We start from the raw sequence: 19,156 nt of genomic DNA on the forward strand, positions 1-19,156 counted from the left end.
TTAACAAAAATGTTTAAGAAAAGGGGTTCATAAAAGAGAAATTAAGATATGCAGAAAAAGGACCAAGTAAGAAAGAATGATATGATGAAAGAAAGGAAGTTTTGAGTCTAATATTTGATGAATGAATTTTTACTTCAGCCATCCCTAAGTCATAGCCAACTTTGCCTTCTATCTTCAGGACCATATGTCAAATTGGTGTCCCATTTCTTGGGCTCCTGGCAAATATTCCCAGTTTATTGGGACACTGATCAGAAATCTGGAGTCAACAGCCCCCAACTTCCTAGAGAACTTAGGGCCCCCTGAAACTGCAGTGTGGCCACTCCTGATGTACATTACTATGAGCATGTGGTTCTGTGCTATAGATTGAGCAGCATGTTAAACCTGATAGTTTTCATTATACCGTTATACCACAATGTGTCATGTACTGAGATGCTTTTTAAACATTTTAAATGTCAGCTTATCATTTTTCTCTCATAAAAGCGTTTGGAAACATTACCACAAGTTGAACTTTCTAGTTGCTTAGAACCTGAATGAGGAGGAATAAATAAAAATTAGGGTCTGATGCTGGACTGTCTTTCTTGATTTTTCTTTAGAAAATTTAAAAGTTGTAGGCAACAAATCTGTTGCATAATTGCAAGAGTTAATTAAGAAAAACTCATCTGCACGTGATTCACATGACATGTCTGAAAGTCAAAACGAAACTATCGTCTAATTTTCTGAACTAAGTTTAACATGGTTCCCTGGAAGACTGAAAAAACAAACTGTTCCCCCTGTGGTTATAATTTCTGGTTTTGTTAAATTGAATCCATTAATAGAAAAATTATTGATTCAGGGGTATTATTAGATATCTCTATAGACATAGAGACAATAAATATTTAGAGAATCTCTATGATTCTCCCTAGAACTCAATTTGCACAAAACTGTCATTTTAAATCACAGAAATACTCAAAATATCTGAAACATATATTGGAAAAAGTATCTGCTAGGAGCCAAGAAACCTGGCTTATAATTATATCTCTATCACCAACTCATTTGGATGTTGAGAAGATCAAACTATTTCTGTGAGTCATTACAGGTCAAATTAGGGATAATTGCCATGCCTATCTCATTAGATTTTTATGAACATTGAAAAAAATTCACTTTTTCAATAAAGATTCATTCATTCATACAAGTGCATATTTACTTACTCCATGCTAAGCTGTGTTAGCAGCAGGGAGTCAGCAATGAACATGGCAAATGAGACCCTTGCTCTCCTGGAGCTTAAATTTAAGCCAGAAATAAAACTTCAGTTACATGTGGGATGAGTATCACAAAGGTAAGTGTCAGTATCATAATGATAACTAACGTATGGTAGTTTAGGAAGTCAGAGAACTCTCTGAGAAAGTGATAGGCTGAGCTCTGCTGGGTAGGAGTTGTGTATGCCAACAGCATTTAAAGTCAAGGGAAGAATATGTTGAAAAGGTCTATAGAAATTTGAGGAAGTGTGAATAATCCAGAATAGCTAAAACCATGAGTGGTGGAGAAGAAGTGAAAGATTATAGTTATGAAAACACATTGTGACATGGCTAGTGAGAACACAACATGGTTCGAATATTTTGGAAAGTATTTTGGTAAAATGAAATAAGAATCTCAAATAATCCTTTTAGCATTTTATTAGATAATTTCACATCTGCACAGCTATCCTATTAAAAATAATATAATATACAGACAAAATTAAGAACAATGATGTTTATTAATGTGTATTTGTAGTAGAGAAAAATAGAAAATTATATAAGTGTGAGCAAAAAATTATGGTTTGTGTAAATGAGGAAATATTTATAGCTAATAAAAATCTGTACATGGAGTTCATAATAATGGAAAATATTTATTTAATAATATTAAAAGAAAGGAGGGGGCAAGGCAGACATGGGCCCAGGTAAATAATAATCACTCCATGAATCTCTGTCACAATTGAGGAACTCTCAGATGAGGATATCCTAATTTTATACAGGGATTTCTGGCAAACCTATCCACCTCTCCTCTGGAAAAGACAATATCTTGATTATGCTGGAGTGTCTCCAGGAAGGAGATAGAAACATCTCATCTTTGATATCCTGGTTAGCAAATAAATCTGTCCTTTGACCTGTAAGGAGACACCATTTCTAGCTTCCAAGAAGCTCTTTGCTATGGGAACAACCTTGAAAAAATAGCCTAACACAAGATCTGTAAAAATGCCACGGAGAAATGCCTCTCCAAAGTCCTATTTTTTTTTAACTTTTAAATTTTTTTTTTACTGTAAATATTTTTTCGTGTTTTAGAAAGGGTTACTATTATGAGCACATGACATTCATTATCGTGGGCAAAACGGAAAGTTGGCTACATAGTGACTCGAGTTTCTTCCTGCCTCATAAATGTTAGCTAACCTAGGAAAGTTTCTGACACTAGTTAGATGTAGCAACTTCTCTGAGCCGTTTCCATTAAATGACAGCTCCAGATATACTCTGTCTAAACTTGAATGTACTTTAAATTATATGATTTAGTTATTCCATGTAGCAGGGGCAAAAACCCAAACCTACAATTGAATGAATAATTGAAATTACTTTATTTAAAGGAAATTTCACAGTCATAATATTAACAGTATATAGTTTAATTACTTGAGTCAAGTGATCCAATACATTATGCGCAGAAAGACCTTTATAAATATATTTTAAAATAAAATTCAAGTAGTTTGACTCTATGCACATGTTAATTCCACAGAATATTTCTGGAACAAAAACAGAACTTGCAGTTTTGAAGATAAATGTTAAAAATGTGTGATAAATAAAAATTACTGGATAGTTAAACATGAGAGGCAAGGAAACTATAAAGTTCAAGAATATGTAGCTTATTTTCTCCATTCAAATCCAGTATGATGTCCTCAATTTGTAAGATGTTATGCAAAGAATATTGTCTCAAAATTACATTAGAGAAATAACTTTAGCGTTAGAAGACCTAACTTTGGCAGCTGCTTACTAAATGTATTATCTTGGGTAAATTCTCTGAGGTTTAGATATTCTCATAATAAAACAAAGATAATTCTTGGCTGGGCGCGGTGGCTCACGCCTGTAATCTCAGCCCTTTGGGAGGCCGAGATGGGCAGATCACGAGGTCAGGAGATCCAGACCATCCTGGCTAACACGTTGAAACCCCATCTCTACTAAAAATACAAAAAATTTAGCCGGGCGTGGTGGCAGGCTCTTGTAGTCTCAGCTACTCGGGAGGCTGAGGCAAGAGAATGGCTTGAACCTGAGAGGCGGAGCTTGCAATGAGCCGAGATGGCGCCACTGCACTCCAGCCTGGGGAACAGAGCGAGACTCCGTCTCAAAAAGAAAAAAAACCAAAGGTAATTCTCACCTTAGAGAGCTGTTGTCAGGATCACATGTGATGATATATGTGAAACTACTTTGTAAACTGTAAGATTTATAATAGAAATGTAAAGGTTTATTACTACTAAACTGAGTGGGAGTGACTTTAATACGCAGAATATGATAAAGGCTGTGAGTTTTAAATACAGTGTGAGGAGAGCCTGAAGAAGGGAACCATTAATTCTTCTAAAGGCAAGGAAGAGATTTGAATCTGAGGAGGAGAGGTTATAGCTAGTCTGTGATGGTTGCAGATGTTTTGCTTTTAGGGTAAGAGCGAGAGTGAGAACGAGAGCTAGTGAGCAAGAGAGAGAAGGAGAAGACGAAAGAGAGACAGAGAGAGACAGAAAAAGAGAAACTGACTTAGGTAGGTCCATTAGCAGAGGGAAAAATTTGGCAAAGAGACATGAAAGTTTCTATTTTGTTTGCATAAAGTTTCAATGTGACAAAACAGTGAAATTTAGCTTAGGGGTAGCAATTTTTCTACTAGTTTATCACTGATGTCTGAAATTTCACTTTTTTGTTGAATTCCTTTGGGTCATTGAGAAAGCCCTCCCTGTTATACCAAGTATGCTTAGTCATTCCTTCTTCTGTACAACAGCTACACAGTGTACCTGCTTGCATCACCACACTGACTGCATGCTTCATTTAATTTATTTATTTGTCTGCCTTCCTGAGCATCTTTATAGGTGGTGGGCATGGCAGAAAGGTCCTGTAATTGACACTATTCAGGTTTAGCATAGGGTTCAATAAATATTTATTGAATTTAATTGCCTCTGGTTAAAATACAAACACTTCTGAGAACTGTAACAAAATATGCGTACATTATGGCCTCTCCACTAATACAATTTAAAAAATCACTTCTAACTTCAAAGTTAGCTAAGATTATTTTTCCCACAAAAATCCCTTAGTGATACTAGAAAAAGTGGTGAAAGATTTGAATTTATATAAAGCCCAGAGAGAACATCATAGCAGGAGGGCCCTGGGCCCTGAAGTGTGGGAGGTTTCCAGAGATTAAGAAAAAAGGAAGGGAGAAACATAGAAAAATAAAAAACCTTGGTCCTCTTCATATTTTTTCTAAGAATCTGCTCTCCCAAACTTCAAGAAATTCATAGTTCTTTTGAGAAGAAAAGAGTAGCAAGCAGAAAACAATAAACAAGGAAGAACTTTATATCCAGGTTTTCCAAATTCAGACCATGTGAAGTTGATTTATGGAGTGGAGGAAGCAAAATGCATCAAAGACACATATTAATCAGTAGTATGTCTTCTATTCATGCATGACTTTCTCATGTGTGCATGTTAATAGACCCTGTTGCGATTAATAAAATACAAGTTATATAAGATAATTCAGAGCTATTTAATCAAAATATATGTTATTTAGCAACTAACTATAAATGCAGTGCTACCAAGTTGGGGAAAATGGAAGTTGTCATTGACAAACAATTTTTGTTTTAATAATTTAAAATGAAAATGTGGGAAAGACTACTGCACACCATCTTTGAAAGACTGCTTTTGGCATTTCCTACCTTGGAGTCGTGAAAACCGATGTCAGGCCACACTCTACCATTAACTAGCTGGTCATTTGGGGAAAACCACCTTTTCTCACTGAGTCTTTGACTTAATTTTTCTGTGCTAGTAAAATGTGGATTAGAATAATCAAGAAAGAATATTTTATAATTGTGAAAAGTACTTGAATGAGATTCAGGCGTGATAATTCCCCTGTATAAAGATTTACCAAAATTCCAGCGATGTGAAATTTGGTTATTTGAATTTCAGAAGAAAGGAGAGAAAACTGCTTCTATCAAACATCTGCTATTTCAGATATTTTGAATTACCTTAAAAATATAATCCCCATAGGCCGGGCGCAGTGGGTCATGCCTGTAATCCCAGCACTTTGGGAGGCTGAGGTGGGTGGATCACCTGAGGTCAGGAGATCGAGACCATCCTGGCTAACACGGTGAAACCCCATCTGTACTAAAAATATAAATATATATATATGTATATAAAATATACATATATAATATACATATATATAAAATATACAAATATATATATAAAATATACAAAGATATATAATATACATATATAAAATATACAAATATATATAAAATATACAAATATATATAAAATATACAAATATATATAATATACAAATATATATAAAAATACAAATATATATATATATTTCCCATAAACCCTGAGATAGTATAATACTCTGATACTTATCTTGTAGAGAGTCCACAGCTTGTAAATAGCAGTGTCACCATTCAAACCTTGGTCAGTGTCCAGTTCCCATGCTCTGTCAGTGTGCCATATACCAAATGCACCCAATTTTTAATTTTATGAACATAAAAGGAAAGATTCCTATCCACCCAGACATGAAAAATCTAGCATTTTCCTGAGCCTCTGCTTCCTCTTTGCAAATTACCCCTGTAGCAACTCAAGAAGGCTTTATAGTAAGCAAATATCTGTTACTTTAGGAAAGCTTCGGAGTCAAGAAGCTAAGCCATCTTGCACAGCTCACAAAGCCGCAAGGCATGATCTTTCACTTGTTGATGAGTAGAGTAATTTTTAACATCCTTGTTTTGAAATAAGAGTAACTACTGCCTAGATGGATCCCATAGCACATAGAGGTGTAATGTGGGATGTGAGAGGAGATGAGTGGCTACAGAAGGTGAAGAGTGGAAGGTGCACGCAAGCTTCAAGGGATTAGTAAACTAACACTGAAAAGAGGAAGTGGTTTCTGTAGCTGCTGATAAAACCCTCATATGCCCTGTTGGAATACATACGCCACCTAAACTCAATGTTAATTTCCATTTATTTTTCTCCCTTGCTTCATCTTTTCTTGTACAAATGAAGGGTGTGAAAGGGAGGAACAGAATGTTTTCATAGGGGGAAGTATTTTAAAACTTTTGAGTCATGCTTTCTTTTTCCTAAAAGTAGAGAATTTGACTGTGTTTATTCTTTTAGTTTTGATATCCTGATATCACAGTTTTACATTTAAAAATGTATTTTAAATGGGTATCCATAAAACATTTAAAAACATTTGACATTTTTAGAAATAGACAGAAATGGAAAGCACAAAGCATCTATTGTTTTTTTTTTCCAACAAGTTAATATAGCTAAATAGAGTAATACTGCTATCAGAAGTATATACTCATTGAATGCAAATTCAGTATCTCTCGAATGGGGTGAGGAGAGCAAAGGAGATTTTACTGAAAGAAAACTTAACCAAATAAGAAAAAAACAATGTAGGAACGGTTTTCAGTTATTAGCTTTGCTAAATAATTAATAACAAAAAATTACCCAGTGAAAGAATAATTTAATGTTTTACCATTATGTTTGTTAAATAATAACCCAAAAGCATGTTCACCAGCCCTGTATCTTCTTTCTCACCCCATTCTGACAAGTTTCTCAAAATGCATCAGTCTGTATATTCATCCCTATTTACCTTCACCCCTATTCATCCACCTGCCCCTATCCTTCAACCTCTACTGAAGACAGGAAGGAGAATTGTTTTTCTCCTCACCATTAAGCGGTACTGACCACATCTGTTTTATCCTGCTGTAACCACATTAACTAGCAATTACCTGTTGAGTGGATGAACTAATTTTGTTTTTTAAGGTGAAGTATCCCAAGCACACGCAGAACCTGCGCTCCCCAGTGGAAAATTGAGAGCCCTAATGTTCAACCCTGGTTTTTGGCTAAGATACCTGTTTTCACGAACAGAAGCCCTTCTCTGCATTTGAGCAAGGAAGAAGGGCAAAGCCAGCTCTAGCAATAATTGTCAACTTTGAATTCTCACTCTTTCTGCTCCTAGTCAGGGTTTTTCTACTCTCCCTAGCGGTAAATGATTTGCTTCTCCCAGGGAAAAAAAAAATTAAATTTAACGTGGGTCTTTAGTGATTGCATTTCAGACTTCCTTTTGAACAAGTACATATTCTTTACTAATAAAGAAAAAACCCTGCCGGGCACCGTGGCTCACACCTGTAACCCTAGCACTTTGGGAGGCCGAGGTGGATGGATCACGAGGTCAGGAGATCGAGACCATCCTGGCTAACATGGTGAAACCCCATCTCTACTAAAAATACAAAAAATTATCCAGGCGTGGTGGCGGGCGCCTGTAGTCCCAGCCACTTGGGAGGCTGAGGCAGGAGAATGGTGGAGCTCTGTTGTGCACCATCAAGGCGGAGCTTGCCGTGAGCCGAGATCGCAGCACTGCACTCCAGCCTGGAGGACAGAGAGAGACTCCATCTCGAAAAAAAAAGAAAAGAAAAAAACCCAATAGAAAAATGAACCAGAGATACAAATTAGTCGTTTAAATGAAATAAAATAATTCTGATCAATACTTCAAGATGCATATTAAAATATATATTAATTTTACCTATAAGATTGTTAAAAATGTAATAGATTAATCATATCCAGTTTGGATGAAGATGTGTGAAAATAGGCACTTTGCTGTACTATTGATGGGTACAATAATAGAAACAGCATTTCCTGAAGAGCAATCTGTCAATGTTGATCAAAATTTTAAGTTCATGTAGTGCTTTGACTCTACAATTCCATGGATAAAAGGTTAATTACAGTTCGGACGCAGTGGCTCACACCTGTAATCCCAGCACTTTGGGAGGCCGAGGTGGGTGTATCACCTGAGATCAGGAGTTCAAGACCAGCCTGGCCAACATGGTGAAACCCCATCTCTACTAAAAATACAAAAATTAGTCGGGCATGGTGACGCATGCCTGTAAACCTAGCTACTCGGGAGGCTGAGGCAGGAGAATAGCTTGAACCCAGGAGGCGGAGGTTGCAGTGAGCCGAGATCCTGCCATTATACTCCAGCCTGGGCCACAAGAGCAGTGGAACTCTATTAAAAAAAAAAAAAGTAAAGTAATTGTAGCATTCTTATAATCATAAATAGTGAGTAATATGCAAATGGTTAAGAAAATTAAGGAACACACATACTATTGGCCGGACACAGTGGCTCACACCTGTAATCCCAGCACTTTGGGAGGCTGAGGCGGGTGGATCGCCTGAGGTTGGGAGTTCAAGACCAGTATGGCCAGCATGGCAAAAACCCATCTCTACTAAGAATACAAAAATTAGCCAGGTGTGGTGGTGCACACCTGTAATCCCAGCTACTTGGGAAGCAGAGGCAGGAGAATCACTTGAACCCAGGAGGCAGAGGTTGCAGTGAGCCAAGATTGCACCATTGCATTCCAGCCTGGGCAACAGAGCAAGACTCCATCTCGAAAAAACAAAAACAAAAGCAAAAACAAAAACAAAAACACATACTATGGAATATTTATGGAGTTGTCAAGAAAAGAATAAGAGCTTTAAATAAAAACATAGAAAGATGGCCAAAATACATGATGTGCAACAAAAATTACCTGGTAAGAGAATATGTGTAATTTTATGTTTGTATATGTATTTTTAAAAAGTCTCAGATAACCAGAAAACTCTTAAAAATGGTTGCTTTGAGGTGGGGTAGGAGGGAAGGTAACATGTATGTAACTCTGTGTTCCAAATGATAACTTCCTCTGATATTCCAGGAGGCTACGATTTTTATTGCCTGCTTTTCATATTGTAAATTCAGCACAGAAAAATTTTAAAGCAAAATTTAAACTCTATTTAAGAGAACTGTTTTGTTTTTCTATGTTCCTTTTCCCCTACTTCATAAATTATTTGACTAATACATCTGTGCCATGCATCCTACTGGACAATTGCACGGCTGCAATGCATAGGCAAACACACACTTATACACACACATGTCCCTGCTCTCACAGAGCAAACACCCTCTCCAACCCCAGCCACACTCCCACACTAATGTCTCTGCTCTTATAGAGTTAACAGACTTTATCTGTGTACATATATTTGTTTACACTGCTGTTACATAGAACTTATGCCTACTATTATTTTGTGTAACATAGTATTTTATTATCTGAATTTAGTAATAGTTACACTGAATATGCCATCAAAGAGAAGCCTCAAAATGTATATAATTATTCCCCTATATTTGGGCATTTGGGATATGTACACCTTTCCCCTTTAATGGATCTGTAATCTAGTGAGTTGTTAGTGTCTACACATAAATCATTGAGGATGCTAAAAAGAAAATTAGGGATGGGATCCCAGAGATGTTTCCTACAAATCCTCTTACTACACAGACAGACCCTAGTGAAGAAACAGCTATGTTAGTACCTTCTGCTTCTTGTGTACCTCCTGTAAGCCAAGCACTTTGCATCTGCATCTCTTTTAATTGTCACAGTAACAGTACAGTACTAGTATCCTTATTTTATCAGTGAGAAAAGACAATTCAGAGAGATTTTGTAAGGAGGAAATGACTCACCATCACTTCAAAAAGTCTCCTCTTATTAGTGCCTCTTTCAACTCAGGAACTTGATTAATGCTTACATAATCATCACATTTAATCTTCCTACAACTCCAGTCAGATACATGTCCTTATCTCAAATTTATATCTGAGGGAATTCAAAGAAAATAAAATATTAGGTTCATATTAGAGACTTTTCCTAAGAGACACTCTAGCAAGGGTATTGGGCAACATGCAGTGGTGATGCCATCTCACTGTGAGACTCCCACCCCACCCGCAATACGGGGGTGAACCCTCTGTTGCAGGTTTTTCTTGATTTTCATTACTGGATAGCCTCAGTCCTTCTTAGGTGAGATCATGCTGTTCTTCTTCCTTCATATATACCTAAGACTGCTTTTTCCATTTTGGTTGAAACCAGAGAGATTATAAAAACACAGAATCACAGGCTGCTGAGGCACTTGATGTGAGGAGAGCAAAGACAAAGAGGTGGCAAGGTGAGTTTAATGCAGAGGCTGAAAATACACTTGTCTTTGACGTTGTGTAGTGATAAGATCACCCCTAAAGAGAAGCTTCTGTTCCTTACACAAACACAATCCACCAAAGAGAGTTCAAAACTGCTTCCGGGCAATGTCTGGAATCTTGGAGTTCAACCTATACACATTCATTTATTAAAGAACAGTCTTGTCACTCATTTCAGTTGCGCCTAAAGATAGAGACAGATCCTCAGGCTATTTCACTTCCCCAGAGATAGGAGAGGTTGTGGGCATAAAATTTTAGGTTAAAAGATTTGAGTTAGACTCATGGATCTGCTTGTGATTAGGCTTTGGCAACTTATTACACCTCTGAGCCAGTTTTGTCAAAGCGAACATTAGGTTTTTCAAAAAAAAAAATCATTGTGAAGATTAAATACAGTTACTTAGCATAGGTGGCTATCACCATCATTCATCATCATCATCATCATCATCATCGTCATTATTTTACACGTCAAAAAACCTTTATATCTTCCATCTTGGGTTATGTGGTCCATTCTTTCCAATCCCCATATTTGGAATTACTCTCAGACATTAACTCATTTCTCATTTCCCCCGATTTCCTTGGGCTGTGCCCAGTTCTCGGGGTCTATTTCTAGCCTTCAGACCCCATTACTTTCCAAGCTGCCAAGTGACATCCTGGGTGACAATGCCTCTGTTGTGCACCATCAGGGCCAATCTGAGCAAACCTCCCTTTTGTGGTACATTGACTTTGGCCAGTACCAAGAAAAGCTTTGGCCAGTACCAAGAAAGCTTCTAAGACTCCAAAAAAAGCTTTTCTGACTCCTGTAACCTAAACCTTTAACCTTCCAACTCTGCGTTTTCAAGCTTTCTCCCAACTTCATTGTTGTTGTTCATTTATTTTTGTTCAAAGAGTGATTTGTGTGAAAATTTGTGGGGAATTATAACGTGCTATAGAAACATTGAAATTGCTATTGTTTCTGTCTTCCAGCCAGCTGCTAGTAAATTCTTAGCACTAAATTATAATCATTAAAACTAAAAGCATGAAAAACCTCATTTACATTTTGATTTCTTCTACATTTTTACATCTACAGCATACAGAGGTACCCTTTTTTATGTTTTGGAGGAGAGGGCTTTACAATCTCATCTTTATTGTAATGCACTTTTTCAAACATGGTAGGACCTAATGCAGTCTGTCTCTCAATTCACTAAAGCCTTCCTAGGTAAGGAAAACCGGGAATAAAGTTGGGCTTATTTAAGATGAATTAGATGTATTTAATTCTTTATCAAGAAAAGCAGTTTTATTGGTTTCAATTAATAATCTCAAATGTATTAATCAAGTGTTGACAATCTACAATATTTGGAAAATTATTTTGATGAAAAGATACATAATTTATAATTTATTATGAGGCATTTCTTTGCAAGCAATTGCTTATTATATGTTCAAACCCTTTTTATGGGTTAAATAATGTCACAGTAATGTTATTTAAATCGTGTTTTGCTCTGCTACATCATAGATACATTGAGTCAATTGATAAATATTTGTCTTGCATATTAATAATAAATGTCAAGCAATCCTATGAAACATGAAGAAAGAATATGAACAGCCACTTAACATGAGAAGAAATAGAAATAATCAATAAACACTTTAAGAATGCTTACAGTTTGAATAAGAACCAAAATTAAAATGAGGCCTTGATAAATGTATCATATTGCTGCTGCAGTGTTGGATCCTGTAGTCCCAGTTATTTGGGAGGCTGAGGTGGGAGGATCACTTGAGCTCAGGAGTTTGAAGCCAGCCTAAGAAACATAGCAAGACTCTGTCTCTAAAAAAAAAAAAAAAAGAAAAAAAAAGAAAAAAATTATATTGCCCAAAATGTAAAAGATTCATAAAGATTCATAACACCCAGTGTTAACCATAATTTGAGGTAGCACTGTCCAATAGAACCTTCTGTGATGATGGAACTTTCTGTATCTGTGGTGTTCATTATGGTGACCAAAAACTACATGTAGCTATTGGTCAGTTAAAATATTGCCAGCTAAGTGTGGTGGCTCACAACTGTAATCCCAGCATTTTGGGAGGCCCAGGTGGGAGGACTGCTTAAGGTCAGGAGTGTGAGACCAGCCTGGGCAACACAGTGACCTTATCTCTAAAAAACAAACAAACAAACAAAAAAATTAGCTAGGTGTGGCAGCAGGCACCTGTAGCTCCAGTTACACTGAAAGCGAGGTCAGAGGATCCCTTGAGCCTAGGAGTTCGAGGCTGCAGTGAGCCATGATCATGCCACGTCACTCCAGAGCCTGGGTGACAGGGTGAGATCGTATATGGAAATAAATAAATAAATATTGCCAATGTTACTAAAAATTGAATTTTTAATTTTTTAAAATTTAAATTTAAGTAGCTACATATGGCTGGTGGCTTCTGTGTTGAACAGCACTGGTTTGAGAAAATAGGCAGTTCAATAAACCTTTTATAGTGGTATAAACTTATATACCCCTTTTAGAAAATAATTTGAAAAAATGTATTGAAAAAGCGTGCATATTTCGATTTAGCAGTACTGACATTGGTAACCTGTAGTACAATAATTAATGCTTGAAAGTGTTCAAGAACTCAAATAATAATGTCAGCATAATTTGTGAGAATTAATAATTAGAAACCAATTAAATACCTTAAATAATCATTAATAAAAAAGTTAAATAAATTGTCATATCTTCATACTATGCCATTTTGTACAGCTATTTTTAAAAGTATATATTAGATCTTCCAATACTGATTTGAAAAGCTGTCCATGACAGTCTAAGTGAAAAAATAATTATATAGTCAAAAATATACATAGTATGGTAAATCCATTTTCCAAAGGGAAAAATAAAAAGTTGGTGCATGTGTATTTGTCTATTCATAAAGATATATGATAATATATAAAACAAAGTGCCATGGTGGTTTTCACTGGAGGGTGGGTTTATACACTGAAGTGTTGCTTGTATATTCTAAAAGCGTATTTTCTTCTTGAAATTAAAAAATCTATGTAAATATGTTAATTTCTTATTTTACACTCACTGGAACTTAGCCAGGATTCAAATTATGCAAAACTTGTATTCTATCTTTTAAGATTTTACAATTTTATAGGAAAAATAGACAAAATATTTCATAAACAATTGTGAACATTAGAATATTGACTACACCAGCATAAGAAAGGGAGAGGATACATGACTGTACATTTAATCTCAATTTGGAATGGCGTTGCTAAGGGTAGTTGCAATGTTTGTGCGGAAGTGTGGGTGAATGATAGGTGCAGAGAATCAGCTGCCTTTCGATGCCAAGATAACATGGTATTCATTCCGTTCGGAGACCCACAGGAGTTGCTAACCAAGTGCAGCCTTTTGCTGATAGGGATCTCTTTTAAGCTTTCCTCAGGTCTTGGACCAAAGGAAGCATCTTTCTAAACTATAAATTTGATCTCACTTTGTCTTTCTGTTACTTAAAAAAAAAAAAAAAAAAAAAAGCTTTAGAAGTCTCCACACTGTTTTCAGAATGCTGTCATGTCCAAACTCCTTAGCTTCTTATGCCAAGACCTTCACAATCTGGCCCCAGTTTACTTTTTCCACCTTTATTTTACACTACTTCCCATTCACTTTCCTCTCACAACATGTTACTCATTCTTTCCTGAACTTTGACAAGCACTTTTAAACTTTCATGTCTTTTTTCACACAGTTTTCTCACTAATACCTTTACACCACTCTGTCCTTATCTACCTGCTGTACTCAAGGCCTAGCTTAATGTTACCTCTTTGAATCCATCCTTGATTCCCATAGGCCAAATTAATTTCTCCCATGCCCTCTGTTTTCTGAAAGTCTCAGTAATTACTTCTATCTTAGAGACGATGTTTACACATTAAATTAAAGTTAATTATTTGCATTACTCATTATCATTTTCCCCAATTAATGATGAATTGCTGGTCTCATGTCTTATTCATCTCTGCATGAAGTAATGCATGTATAACCTGGCAACCTGACGTCCAATAAGCCCTTGATATATGGAGCTATTATTTTGTCGTTTATATTAGTGGTGCCACCTCAAATGTATATTAGAAGACTTGGCATAGCACATACTTTAAAGACTTCTCTGTCAGCTAAACCCTGATTGAAAACAGTACTGTCATATTGCTCACCCCTAGCTTTTGGGAACCCTAAAGTCTTTATCTTCCCTACTTTTAGCATATCATACTGCTAATTCTCTTTATATCTTCATTTAGTTTGTCATTTGTTCCAGAAATACTTATTTGAACACCCATTATAAACCAGATAGTTTGCTAGACACTGAGGATATAGAATTAAATAAGATGAAAATTATTTCTGCCTTCCTGAAGCTTATCATCTAGCAGGGAAAATAATAATTAAACACAAGATTATGTAATTAAAATTTCATATCTGCTCTGCAGGAAAATCATAGGGCATTGTGAATAATTATTTTAAAAAGCTCTGACTTCATCAGATGGGTTAAAGAAATCTCCTTGAGGAAGTAATATTTAGGCCGATATCCAAATAATGGGCAAAAATTAAGTAGAAAAAAGTGACCAGGGATAGTGATGGAGGTGGGAAGATGGGAAAGAATTTCAGACAAAGAGAACTGAACTCAGGAAAGTAGTCAGCATGTTTTATAGAGCCAAGTTGTTCAATAATGAGTATAACTGTAATTCTCGGTGGTAGGTAAATCCAGGCCTTTTGCTCAGTATTTCTGGACCTGAAACCTATTTTCAATATTTCCCTTCAAACCTATGCCTGATCCCCATGGACCATGTTCCTACTCAGACTCTTCTTTCTGGTTGCAATGTTCCATCTCTCAGGTTTAAATTCTACCCATCCTTCCAGAGCCAATTCTAATCCTGAGGTTCTCTCTTATCCAACTCACCTGGCAACAATGACACTTTCCTGTCCATCATTTCCACATCACTTTATCTCCATCTATCTCACTATCTATATATATGTATGCAATTCATATTTGATTTATCTCTATACCCCCTTCTCAAAAAGAGGTCTAGCACAATCCCTGTACCAAGTACATATTTAATATATTTGTATTGAATAAAAATGGCTTTTAATGAGTCATGTATGACACTGGTGAAGTAACTAAGAGGGGGCATCAAATGTCTACAGAGTTTAAAAAGCAAAACTATTCAGTCAAACGTTTGTTTAGTTAGAAGTTGAATGTGCATTTATCACATGTATTGTTGGAGGCCAGTTAGCTCAGTTGGTTAGAGTGTGGTGTTAATACCATGTGTAGCATGTAAGGTTGCAAACTTTGCAAACAAGGAAGCGTGAGAAAATCAACACAATTCTGGCAACCACAGTTGGAAATCAAGAGCACAGACCTTGTAGCCTAGTACTTCAGTGTTTCCCTACTACCACCCCTTCCCCCCCACACATATTATAACAAAGACATTTACTTCTATTAGTTTTTAAATAAAAATTCTAAAATTAACCTAGCTCTCTCCCTCTGAGTACCTTCAGAAATCTATGGTTTGTGGAAGCCGTGACACTATTTTCTTATGCAAGGTTAGCATAATTCAGAAGAACAAGTACAGTCTCCTCCTTTAGCTCTGAGGCTGAGAGAAGCATGTATGTCTCTGGGTAATGGGATCAATCTCTTTCTCCTGAGTCTACTTAAAAAGAAATATTTAAAGAGTTCGCTCTATCATTATCTTCCCCTTAAAGCATCAGTACATCTTCCTTCTGACATGAAACTTTATTTTTCTTTGGACAAATTGAGGGACTCACATCTCTCTTAATTTCAAACCTTTGGGATAAGATAGCTATGTTGTCCAGGGCCCTGGGTTGGTTAATAATGATCTTGGAGAGTAAGGACTTAGTGTTTTCAAAGTTTGGTGTTTGCAGATGTTCCTTTGCTGTACTTTGAGAAAAAATCCTAATCTATGGTCACAGAATGAACTGCTAACCTTAGCTGGGCATCTTATAAATGTGGGCTTTTGGTCGTAAGTGTGCAAAACAGGAAAACTATTGACCATGTATCAGTGGCCCCTTTTTTACGTGGAAAGGATGTAGAGTGTGTAGAATTTTTAAAATGGGGAAGAATTTCTCCCCCAACTCTACCACAACCTGTCATAGGAAATTCTCTGCCAAGGTGTTTTCATCTCTCTTTAAGTACAGTAAAATAAAAAAATTCAAAATGAAAATAATGTGAATGGGCCAGGCATGGTGGCTTATGCCTGTAATCTCAGGACTTTGAAAGGCTGAGGCTGATAGATCACTTGAGGTCAGGAGTTCAAGACCCACCTGGCCAACATGATGAAAACCCATCTCTACTAAAAATACAAAACATTAGCCAGGTATGGGGGCACAAACCTGTCATCCCAGCTACTTGGGAGGCTGAGGCAGGAGAATCGCTTGAACCTGGGAAGCAGAGGTTGCAGTGAGCCAAGATTGTGCCACTGCCCTCCAGCCTGGGTGACAGAGCAAGACTCTGTGAAAAAAAAAGAAAGAAAGAAAGAGAGAGAGAGAGAGAAAGAGAATGAATGAACATAACGTGGATGGAGCAAAAATGATTGAAGTAATTCTATTGAACTCTTCAAATTACACTGACAGCTACGGGCTACTGGTTAAAGAACCCAATTGATTAATATTGATTCCTTAAGGATTCAGTCAGCTGAATCATAAGAATACATAAAAAAGAAATTTTCTCAAGAGAGGAAACTTCACTTGATCATGAGAACAGGAAATATGTTAGTCTCAGGTTCAGATTGCATCAAGTGGTTTATATGCTCATCGAAACTGACTCTGAACCAGCTAGCTTTGCTCTCTCCTGCCTCCAAGTTCTTCTTTTTCTCTGCAGGATTAGGCACATTTGCTTTTCTGATTCTGCAGCTTTTTCTAAACCAGAGGCAAGAATAATCTCAGTGCCAGATAAAGGAGATATAATTTCACTGTAATGTTGCTCTGTTCTTTTTTATTTTCCAAGAATTTTATGCACATTGTCAAATGTGACTGAAATGTGAGGGTTGCTCATATTTTACTGGTGTTTTTCTAGAGATGGAGGCTTGGAGGAATAAGAGTCTGTAATCCATAGCACCCTGAGAAAACATCTCTTCTCTTGTCTGTCTTCTCTCTAGCTGTACATGCCTTCAGAGCAGGGAATTTAGTAACTCTCACTACTACATCTCCAACACCTTTCTTATAGCCTAGAATGACAGTGAATGTCTCTAGAATAAAAAAAACTTTGCAGAATAGGAAGATTAGTTTAGAAACCTGGAGATGTTTTGTAAGACTAAAAAAAAAAAAAAATGACCTCAAGGGGACATGAATGCCATCCATTAGTTTCTTAAGACTACACAATTGGACGTGAAAAAAAGTCTTCTCAGTGTTACTATAGACAGCAGAGAGCAAAGTCCAGAGTCAGAACCCACAAGTTTGTGGAAAAAATATTTCTCCTCCAAAGGTCTAGTGCTTTTAAAAATTATCTTGAAGACTCGTGTAGTAGCTACATCTGCTAATGTGAGTGGAGTATTTTCAGAAGATTAAAAGGAAGTTGGCATTAAATTGTGATTACTATCATTCCTTTTCAAGTACACAGGTTATGCCATGCATTTTATGACACTGCAGGCTCATTTGCCCTGTGAACCTCTCTCTAGCCTCCTCTCCAGTTGAGAATAACTAATTATTCTGCATTAGGAGAGTACTTTGTACATCTCTTGGCATAGCACTGCCACACTGAAACATGTTTTATTTGCACCAGATTGAGAGCCTTCGTGAAAAAGGAAATAAACGAAAACTAAGGATTGAGTTACTATGTCAGACAAAGTACTGGATTTTCTTTAGCATTCTGTACTCTTCTTTAATTGTTAGACTAGCTTGAGGACATTGGTATTATTTTCCCCATTTTTCAGATTTAAAAAAACAAACTAAAGAGAGATGAACAGAAACTGACCATATGCCACACGTATAGTAAGCGCTGTTCCCAAGATTAGAACCCAGATCTGACTAACAAGAGATCTCAAGCCCATTTTACTCCACCACACTTAGAGGCAGAGGAGCATAGTAGCATTGGTTCTAGAATCAGATTGCCTGGGTTTGTATCTCTACTTTGTCTCTCACAGACTACCTAATTTGTATGAATCTCTACTGTGGTTAAATGTACTATAAATGAAAAAAGTACACAACACATAGGATTGTTGTGAGGATTAAGTAAAGCAATACTTATTAATCATTTAGAAGAGTTCCTGAGACATGGTAAGTGTTGAGTAAAGGTTAACTATTTTTGAGAACAGATAATAGATCATTTTCTTTTGTATCGATAAATCTTAGCATGGTCCATAATTCAATGTTAGGCAGTTAGTAAACCCTGAAATAATGATTATGGAATTTAATTATATGTTGATGGAGAGGCAGAATTAAGAAAAGTTACTAGAATTTTCTGGAAAATATTTCATAGTTCATACAATTCAGGAAATGTAGTGTGGGGTACCCTTATTACTCATGGATACTCCCACAGTCCTTTTTCACCTGTATTTTTTCAAAGCACAAGCTTTTGAATGTCAGTTAATAAATATGGAAATGATAATGAAATTAGAAAAATGTGTGACCTCAATAATAATGATTTTCAGGCAAGAATTACCAACTGATGCTAAAATTCATAGATGAGGATGTCCATTTCTTCTTCAGATATAGAGTGTGACAAGAGAATGTCTTTCCCTTCTTAACAATGAGAAAAAGTTAGACAATCTACAAAATCATAAAATTTTTTTTTGAAATCATAAGAGAGCTGACATTGCAAGGCAAACCAACTGAATTCCAATGAATGGCATACTACTCGCAGAAGGGATGGGACAAAAGAACTATTTCATTTCTGACAGAACGTAAGAGGAAAAAATATTGCTGTCCTAAAAGCAGGTACAATGTTAAAAATCAGTTACAATGTTACCAAATTCTTTAAAGCAATGTGTAGG

General features: G+C 36.3%; 1 long non-coding RNA gene across 2 annotated transcripts in view; it reads left to right on the forward strand.

The window, feature by feature from the left end:
• LOC134759422 (uncharacterized) overlaps positions 1–19,156 on the forward strand; it is an 86,756-nt gene that overhangs the window by 15,881 nt on the left and 51,719 nt on the right. The gene's annotated exons all lie outside the window — the stretch shown is intronic.

This window comes from Pongo abelii, chromosome 9 (genome assembly GCF_028885655.2).
Source record: "Pongo abelii isolate AG06213 chromosome 9, NHGRI_mPonAbe1-v2.0_pri, whole genome shotgun sequence".
Lineage (NCBI taxonomy): Eukaryota > Metazoa > Chordata > Mammalia > Primates > Hominidae > Pongo > Pongo abelii.